Here is a 10,756-nt window from a genome sequence, read left to right as displayed (position 1 = left end):
CTTTTATTGCCTTTACTACACAGTATGCTAGTCTTTATTTTTTATTTATTTTTAAAACATTTTAATATGGTAACTTTGTGTGAACCTAAGGCCTCGATATTCTGTCATTTTGCTGCTGATACACTTGAATTTCCCCACTCTGGAACACTAATGGATATTTTATGACTTCCATCCTAGCACTTTTTGCAGTTTGAGGATAAACCTGCAGCTCAACCTAATTCTGGCCGCTAACTTTTAATTTGCTTTTAACAAAAGCCTCCTGCACCAGCGTGTGTTAAAGTGCTCTGTTTGTATTCAGAGCTCACTTTTTTTTTGTTTACCTGGATTATAACTTGTCAGAACAGCATGGGAGACCCTCAGGAATGTGTGTTCAGTCCACAAGTATTGTCTGGTGACACATGATTGCACTCAAAAATTTGGTACTCATTAACAGTGATATTAAAGCAGGACTTGTCCGTAGCGATATCAAAGTATGTCACACAGCTGAGGGGAAACTGAAGATGCAAACATTTTTGAAATGTCTGAATGATCTGGAAATAATCTAGAGCAGCATTTCCCAATTCCGGTCCTCAGGCCCCCCTGCCCTGCATGTTTTAGGTGTTTCCCTTCTGCTACACACCTGGATTGAATATATGGGTGATCAACAGGTTTCTGCAGCACTTGATGGTCATGCAATCATTTGAATCAGCTGCTCTGGAATAGAGGCACATCTAAAACATGCAGAGCAGGGAGGCCTGAGGACCGGAATTGGGAAACGCCGATCTAGAGTGAAGTTCTTCATATATGTGACTCACTCATATGAAGACACACATGGGGTGTTCTTGTTTTATTTTTATTTTTATTTGACCAGCTTTTGAATTTTGAATGTGTAGTTTTTTTTATCTTACTGTGGCTGTTGACAACTGAAATGACCTCAAAGTCAAAGTTGAATATGAAACACCTGTATAACTTTTACATAGTTTAGTCAAATGTTATATCACTTGAAATCTTTTAAATGCATCACTTAGTCACCAACCCATAAAAATGGCCTAAATGTTGTTTTTTTTAATTTATTGCCAGAAGTGATTTAGTATTTTGTTGTTGTCTTAATCATCTTTTGGAAGAAGAAAAAAAACTTACATACTTAGACCATTATTTTAGGAAGGTGATGATTTTTAGCTGTTCAGGAGCTGATAGTAAGTGACAACAATGTAAGATATTAGGATAAAAGTGCATTAACTATTATTCTGTGAGATTTTGTTTTGGAGAATGCTTTTTTTCTCCAACACCGGAATAGTAGCTTGGAGCAATGACAAAGAGTCACTGAAATGCTCTGATGATATGCAGTGAAAGACGACTGCTGGTGATGTTCAGAACACATTTCATGCCCAGCTTTGTGTGGCGAGAAATGGTTTTAGAAAAATCAATCCCGCAGCTTCAAAGACAACTGGGAATTTCTTTATTTCAGCATGAATTCAGACAGATTATCTGGCAGCAGCAGAACAATCTAATCACTGTCTTTAGAAACTGGTTTAAAAAAAAAAGTCCATCAAATGTGTCGTGAAAACCTTCTGGGAATTGGTGAGAGAAACAGAGCCGCGGTTATACAGCGTGACTGAATCTGACAAGACAAGGATGTGCATTAGCCTGTCACTTCCAGCAGAATGCTTCGCCTAGTGTCATCCCGGCGCCAAATGAGTCATTGTATCTCTATCAGGGTTGTTCACTTCTCACCGTGTGGGAATAATCTCACTGTGTTTTCGCCTTTTGTTTGTCACAGAATCCTGTTCTGCATATTAAAAGCCTGTTGCTCCGTTGGCTTCAAAGCGTTCTGTCCAGATGTGCAACGACTGGAGGCCCGGCGTATTCCTGGCGTACGCTTTTGATGAAACAACAAAAATGTTTCCTTGATTCTTTCACGGATGTTTGAAAAATACAATAAAATAAATCCTTTAATCTTCCATGGCAACCATTCAGCTGTGCAAAACACCTGAGTGGACCTACCTCCGCCTCTCAGACGGAGCTCCTCCTCAGAACTGCAGTTTCCGAGTTTCTGCCTCACTGAACAGCCCCAATTCTCCCCTCAGTCCCTAGACCTTCAGACTAGCCCGCTTCAATTAGCAAACACCTGGTGGAATTGCAAATCTGCTGAGCTCATTATACGAGCTACTTCTCAATGAAACGCTGGTAGAAATTTCATTAAATGGTGAATAGAGGAGCCTTGCTGTGATTACTTCCTGAAGGTGGAGTTTCCGACAGGTGTGTGTGCCTCTCCAAATTAACTCCAGTCAACTGAATTTACCACAGATGGACTCCAGTTGAGCTGCAGAAAACACCACAAGTGATGTGAACACTTGTGTAGATGCATGTTTCTTTTTTAATTTTTAAGACTCAAAAAAAAAACTTTTTCCATTTTGACATAATTGGGTATTTTTGAACAGAATTTTGAGGGGAAAAATATTGATTTCATACCATTTGGAAACAACAGAACAGAAACAAACAGACAAACACACCATCAGTCAGTCTGCAGGGCCGACTGGGATCTCAAAATTGGTGTCCCTGAGTACTTTAAAAAAACAAACAAAAAAAAAAACAGACAAATCCATCGAACTGAAAAAATATTAAAAATCCTAAACACGGATATAACAAAAAACAAACAAAAAAAAACACATTTCCATCACAGAAATTAAAGTGAAGTCCTCTCGCAGTAAAAACTACCTCATTTCATTTCTTAAATAATAATAAGAAGAACCAGACGTCCTTCAGTCATGCCAGTGTAACAACCATGATGGGAGATATTACTCTAATTAAAGTCCGAGACTGGCTGTTGTGTAATCTGCGAGTGTTGTTCTGTGTGAATACACACACACGAGCTCGTTCGTGTGTGCGAGCTCATAAAAGCTTTTCTCAGCCTGTAAGTGCTAATCACTCAAGTCATTATTGCCTTGAAAAGTTTCAATTTAAAGGAAAAAAAAATAAATAGATAAAAATCCACACAGCTGCTTATTCACCCGCCATCTGCTGTGCGAAAAACCAAATCTCAGATTTCAGAGATATTAGCCAAGGGACCCGGGGACTCAGTCTGAAGGCACAACAGGGTAAAGCAACGTTTGTTTTAGATGCATAAATTAAGGAGAAAATGATTAGACAGATATGAAAACAATATATATATAAAAAGAAAAATTAAAAGGGACTTTGCTGGTTTCTTCTTTGAGGATTGCTGACATTCATCAAACGATTCAAGACATACGAAGGTATTTATTGGAGGAAGTGGCGAATCGAAGTTGGGGAAACACAATGTCTCCAGCTCTGAATCAACAGCTGACTTCCCTCTGGGCAAGGAGTTGCTTTTGGGGCACGGGGCGAACCGTTGCCAAGTCCTGCAGTGCAGAGTACCAGCACCATGAAAGTCACTCATTTTAAAACCATCTGTTGCAACCAGACACTTCAACGTGGGGATTTACCAACATAATAGGAAAGTGGAACACACGGCTTTCAATGCATTTCTGAAAAATGCTGTGCGTCAGTGTTCAGCCACCTGGTTCACTAGTAGAATCGACGACGGCTATTGCCATGAGAAGACGGAGAGTTAGAGTCGGCCTGTGTGTGATTTAATCCATCTGTTCTATGAAGACCTCAGAGGTTTGTTGGAGAGGACGTAAAACAAACAGCAGGCGGGTCAGGAAGAAAGTTCTGGAAAGGTTTAAATCAAGGTTAGGTGAGAAAACCATTTCCCCAACTTTCAACGTCTCACAGAGAACTGTTCAGTCAATCATCTGGAAACGGAAACAGTTTGTCACAACTGCAGACCCACCAAGATCAGAACGTCCATCTAAATATAATTAATATTCCGGACTTGTGTGTGGATCAGTGACTCTCTGGGTTCTCTCACACAGCTCCTATCTTAACACAATGTCTTGCCTTTTTCTTATAGTCTGTCATCTGCTGAAATACACCATTTAGCCAGAAACAACCAATCAGAGTCAGGAGGAGGGACTTAGTGCTGTCAGTCACACTCCTGTTTGCTCTGCACCTTCCCCCTACTGGATCCTGTCAGAAATGCTAATGCTAGTTAGCATGACCACTGATGATGGCAGATAAACTGTTTTCCTGGAACTTTAAGTTGCTTTTCCGCCATTAGAACATTTAGCAGCACTGACATGAGAGTGATTGACAGCGCTAAGCCCCTCCTTCTGGCTCTGATTGGTTGTATTATACTGGGAGCGGTGCATTTCATTAGATGTCAAGGGGGGTCACTCTTTTTACAGATCGTCTCTCGTAGTGTACTGTCACAACATGGTGACAATTTTAACAAATAAAAATATAAAAACATATTTTTGTCAAATTTACATACTGAAGCTTTAAGAGTGATTCAGCCAGCTGCGACAGAAATCATTTTCTTAGAGAGGAGGTGCAGTTGACCTCATTGCCAGGAGACGCTGACAAACCATTACGCTCCCAGTTTAGAGAAATAATCATAATCTAGACTGGATAAAGAAATGTGCCTCCATGATGAATCCACGCAAAACTATATTAAATTGTCACAAAACATCAATATGTTTGTATTTACATCCTCATCAACATTTTGATTTGTCACGTCTTCTCACCATGCCGGTCACTTTTACTGCTACATCTATTTGATGTCAGCAATTTGCCCGCTAGAATAAAGTTGCTTGACCACAAAATTGGGAAGTAAAGGACAAGAAAACCAAAGTGGACAGAGGAGCAGAGCCTGCTGCTGGACCAGAACATGGTGGAGGACAGAAAAGTGTTGAAATACCAGATTTGGTCCAGGGATCACACAGTGCAAACAAAGAGGCCGGCTGGGAGAGCGCATTGCCATGCAGATGAATGCATCTTTCCGCCTGCCGACGCGCAGCAGGCGAGAATGTGAGGTGCTGCTATGTGCTGCAATCAGACGCCAGAAAAGGAGAAGAGCGAGGCGTGACGCAGACATGTGGGTGTTGTAGATGACCACTTAGACTGTGGCTGCTGACGTCATTATTGTATATAACGTTTGTTGTTATATTCTAGACTTTATTTATTCAAAACCGTATTTTTCCAATCTGGTTCTGTTCGTCCGAAACGTTTCTGAAAAGTTTTTAATTGTCATGTTTATAAGATAAGATATAAAGTCTTGTTCACTGTATTTTGTGTTTTCAAGACTTGCTCTACATGCCCCTTTCCGACTTTGAGTACCTGCCCCTCCACAGGTCTCTGCGAGACCTTCGTTGCTAGGCAATAGAGTGCAGAGGTGTTCAGAAAGCAGGAACATGTTCTCTGGCATTTTCTGACGTGCGTTAAAGGCAGCAGCAAAGGACGGGGGTTAGTGGAGAGCTGCGTTAGATGGAGGCGCTCTCCTCCTGCTGTGAGCGTTTATTTCTCACACCGAGAAGCAAAGGAGCGAGTTGGTAATGAGAGAATACTCGACTTCAGCCTCAAAGACAGGCAGATCTTTTTCCGAGTTAGAATTCATGTGAGGGGTTTTTATGAACAACTGGGTGGGGGCGTGTGTGTGTGTGTGTGTGAGCTCCAACCATTACACCGCTTCTCAGTCTCTCCTTCACTGTCAAGTAATCCCATGACTTTTGCCATTTTTTTTGCTGTTTGTGGATTGGTTTAGCTGAGATAATCTGGAATTAACGCCGGCAGTCGGTGGTGACGTTCTCCTCAATCAAGGCAGACGTGTTCATCATTGACGGACTCATACTGCGAGTCTATGCATATTTCATATATACAGTACCTTGCGTAGTGCACTAGTGACAATCCCTGAGGGCATTAGAAGGTGAGACTCTTAAACCCCTTCTCCATTGTCAAGTCTCACAACAGCTGGAAATGGTACTAGCCGAGTTGGCTGTGTGTCCATTGGCAGTGTGTTCCAGACTATGTGGAACAAACTGTGTCCCACACGTGCGGTCTCCCTACGTGTAGGACGGCAGCCCCACATGTAAGCACTGTGGTCAGTTCTCTGATTACGTCATTTTGCCTCTTTATGCCTAAGGCAAAAATCTGTTGGTATGTTTGCAAGGGGCGATGGTGGCAATGGCAGTAGGAGCTTGTCTTTCCAGCTCAAGCCTCCAGTGTCCGTCTCCATTGTTGTGTCCCTGGGCAAGACAAATGGTGCCAGTGCATGTTAGCCTTGGTTCCATCAGTCTGCCCTAAGGTAGTTGTGGCTACGGTCCAGTAGCTTGCCATCCTTGGTGTGTGAATGGGTGAAAGACTGAATGTGGTGTGAAAGGCTTTGGAATCCTCTGGACTTGATAAAGTGATTTAGAAGTGCTGGCCTTTTACCATTTGTTCCTTGTGGGCCCCATACGATTGACTATGTATGCTCTCTTCTACCACAGTTTATAAAAAGGTTTGAACCTCCAAGTTTGACCATGTAGTTATTCATTTGTAGCTCTCCATCTCTCCAAATATGATTTTGTTCAGGATTCCACGGGCCAATCAATGATTGCAGTCTGCTTCCAATCAAATCATTTGCGTGCAACAGCTGGCTATGTCAAGCAAGTAGCACCCTCGAGGTGGTTCCCCCCCAAAATGGGAAAGAACTGCGCATGATTTCTGAATAGAGATGTCTGACTGGGGGTAAGAAAGCTATGCCTGTATAGAAGGAGCTGTACACATGTCATTCAATCTTCAGACAAACAAGAAAAACACATGGGCAACCAGTTCATCTCAAATAACTTTCAAGAATCCATCCGTCCGTTGTCTATACTGGCTTATCCTTGCAGGGTTGTGTTTGGTTTGGTGCCTAACTCCAACAGTCAGTGGACGAGAGGGGGGGCCCTGGACATGTCCATCATGACAGGACACAGAGACATGCGGGACAACCAACCATGCATACACACACTTAAACCTAAGTTTAAAGAGCTCATTTTCCAACAATTCAAACTCACAAACAAAATCTTTTTGGAAATGTTGGTTAGAAGGTGGCCCTGCTATGGACTGGCGGCCTGTCCAGGGTGACCCCCGCCTCTCGCCCGTTGACCGCTGGAGATGGGCACCAGCACCCTTGGTGGCACCACTAGGGATAAACATGTCAAATATTGGATAAATGGATGGATGAACGGCTGCAAGGAGGTGTTTGTGGATGAACGAACCATCATATATGCAGCAATATGCTCCGAGAATCCTAAAAAAGGCATTTCAGAGGCAGATTGCCTCTTTAATATGATAATTGGGAATGTTTTGCAGACTCCAATTATCAGAGCAATTTCCCCCGTGCCTTGCTAACCAAACAGAAGGCCCCAAACCTGAAGTGTGGGGTTCTCATTAGCAAGCCAGGTCTGTTCATTTGAATGCCACGACCCTTCATGTGGACAGTTACCTCTTATGAGTCTTGAGGTTTATGTAGGGTTTCTCTCATTCATTGGGACGGATGGATTGTGTTTGTGTTTTGACTCAGTGAGCTCATACATTTATCCTATAGGAAGACCTCTTGTATGCAAGTCCAAACCAGCACACAAAAGTATAAATTAAGGAAGCACATTGCTGTAGTTATTTCAGTTTCATCTCATGACCGAGCATGGGCGAAATCTTAATTATTATTATTTATAAAATATTCTTACTCTTGCAAGGCGGTGTGTCCCAGTGCAAAGTTACAAAGAATTGAAAAAAAGAGGAAAGAAAATGATAAATTGTATTTAGTTGCTTTCAAAAAAAGAGAAAACAATCTGAAAACTGTATTTTGAGTCCAACTGGGAGTCTTTTGAGGTGGATCTATACCAGCTTTGCACATCTAGAAACAAAAAAAACAGAGACCATTTTTCAATTTGGAGTGCATCTGTGGACTGTTTATGTCAAGTCTTGCCACAGATCAGTATTGTGACTAAAGCTTAAATACAGTTTGATGCTACCAAATTGTTCAGAGGTAAATTTACTAAGTATAAATTTCTGAATTTGAAGAAAAATAAAGTCTGGTATTCAAGGAATGAATAAACAGAAAAATATTTCCAAATCTTTACTTGACAGAGAAGGAGATTGTTTCACTCTATGACTAATGGAACAGAAATTGTAATGTGTCTTATTGGTTACACTTTATTTGAAGGCGTCGTTCGGTAAATAATGACATTTTTAATGCAAAGTTGACACTTTTAATGGACTCTTAATTCAAAGTTTCATTAATTGCTTCATTTAATGCAAGGCAATGAAGCTTTGGATTAAAAGTGTCATTATTTACCAAGTTGCACTTCATGACAACAGTCATAAACATTCATGAAGCCTCCTTCATGTTCCTAACAGGTGCTATGTCATGTTTATGACAGCGTAATGTCCGAACACGCCTTCAAATAAAGTGTTATTGTCTTTTTATATCAAGTGCACAAAGTTTGGCTGTATGGTGTGAAATAATTTGTCCACATTGGGTTTTTAAAGAAGCTCAAATGATAAAATATGTTAGCAGGAAATGAATTGAAGTCCAGAAATGATCTGGGCTTTCTGAACTTCTGGACTAGTTTCTGAGTTTCTGCTGCAGCTCTACATTAAGTTTCAGGACATGTTTTCATTAATGTTGTTCAGCCATCTTTTTTCTTTTTAATAATCCTCATTCTTTTTGGAAAACGAAAATCACAGCAATTTGGCTCAGAAAGTTGTCCCGTTCCTATTGGTCGACATGATTTCTATTTTACTGGAAGCTGAATGAGTCACTCTGAGCCCGCAGCCTGCTAATGACATGAAATGCAACATTTCAGCCAGCAGAGGTTTCAGTCTGAAGTCATGGTGACACAAAAAGGGCTTCAACTCAGCAAAAAGAACCCGATGACACCGGGTCCATTTGTGCCTCATCCTCCATGCTGCTCCTTTTTAAAGATAAAAATAAAATAAAAACAGAAGAGAAATAAACATTTTAAAAGAAACTCTCTTTAGCTAGATACTAGATGAGGTTCAATTTGTGAGTAGTTCTTACTTTGAAATAAAAAAAATCCCTTTTTATTACTTAGTCTGAAAAACATGCAGGAAAATACAAAGGTTTAGACTTTGCAGCTTTTATGAATTATTTTATTATTATTGTTTAGAAATTATGATCATGATATGCACTGCTACGCCTTTCAGATGTAATCATAACATTTTTGAATTATTTTACATTTTGTCAGGAAACACCACAAACATCGTTTTTATTTTTTAATGAAAAATATTCCATAATTGTGAAGTGGAAGGAGAAGCATGCCAGGTTTTTAATTTAATTTTTCATTTTTACCCATTAAAACTTACAACAGTGCATTGTGTATTTACGTTTTGCATTTGACGATTTGCTTAGAGTGCAAACTAACGAACAAACCGGTATTTAGTAGTTATGAAAGTATTCCACAGAAATCACGACGACTGCATTTCAGTTCCACTCCACAATAAAATGAAAGCGATTTAATCCAAAACGTATATCTCACAATAGCATTTATCAAATGCTATTTGGTTCGGATTCCATTGCGATCTTCAATACTCCAGGATTTTTTTTGCAATGTTAGCTTTTCTGTGACATAACATGGCATAAATAAATCGAACTAAAATAACAAAGAATAGAAAGAAATCAAGATAAAAGTACAGAAAACCAAATGGACACAAACCCAGGGAAACCCCCAAACATCCCCCATCGTAATGTTTGGGCTGGATTGCGTAAATAAAATGTATAATTTACCATATCCTGGTTATCATATATAAAAAATCTTTTCATCACAGCTGCTCTGGCGTCTTATTGGGTCGAGACCGGAGCACAGACATGTTTTCACTGCCTTTCACTCGCTGATATGAAGCGGCATATTTCAAGAGGACAATTTTCTTGCAGAAAGCAATACTCAGAAGATAGATGATAGCATCCGACCTTAACGTGTTTTTTTATTTTTATTTTCATTTTTTATTGTTTTTTCTCTATGGGCGTAAAATATTGCCTCTTCATTGGCCAAGACTCAAAAATGTTCCCCGCAAGTTTGGTTTTTGATGATCGGCTTGCTCTGTCCTTTCAAGTCTTTGTGATGAAAAAAGGCTGCCACTTGCTTCATATAAATAAAGTACAGTTTTATAGTTAGTTTAAAGGTTTTTATGCGAAAGGGAAGAATATATTGAGAGTTTCTGTGAAATGATCCAGAATCAACAACATAAGATGGAGTGTTGGGGAGAGATTTGAAGGTGGAAGATTTTGCCACTTACTGGTTTTACAGTTTAAACAGGATTTAAAAACATGTCAATTATGTTTTTGCTTCATAATGTACAGTCTGTTCTTTAAGGTATTGCTTCCATTTCATCAGCTGCGTTTAATTACGCAAACTGAAACTGCGAAAAATAAATTTGCTTAATGGAAACACGGTCATTTTGAGAAAAAAAAAAATCTAGTTTTTCGATAAAAACTTTTGAGTTAGGACGAGGTGGATTTTCAGTCATATTGAAATTTGTGTGTTTTGCAAAATCACACGAGTCATGTGATCAACAACCGGATGTTACTACTGGTGGGAATGACGAAGAAGACGACAGGAAGTGGCAGGAGGATGATGATGATGACACAGCACCGTTTCCCGATGACTTCTCAGGTGAACAAATTTATTCATGTGTGATTTTAAGTGTGTTTATATTTCATGTAAACTCCGCACTTGGAAAATTGTGTTGGTTTTTTTTCCTTTTACATATTGACAAAGTTTTTGCGCACATTTATAATGGAAACGCAACTACTACTTTATCAACAAAACCCAATTTTGAGATTTTTCATGGCATTTTCAAATAATTCTAGAAATCAAATTGCAACTTTATTAATATTAAAGTGTTGTTATAGATTATCCTGCAAAAATCA

The sequence above is a fragment of the Xiphophorus maculatus genome, chromosome 6, assembly GCF_002775205.1.
Source record: "Xiphophorus maculatus strain JP 163 A chromosome 6, X_maculatus-5.0-male, whole genome shotgun sequence".
NCBI classification, from domain to species: domain Eukaryota; kingdom Metazoa; phylum Chordata; class Actinopteri; order Cyprinodontiformes; family Poeciliidae; genus Xiphophorus; species Xiphophorus maculatus.
The sequence above is the reverse complement of the archived record's forward strand: the minus strand, read 5'-3'. Positions refer to the sequence as shown.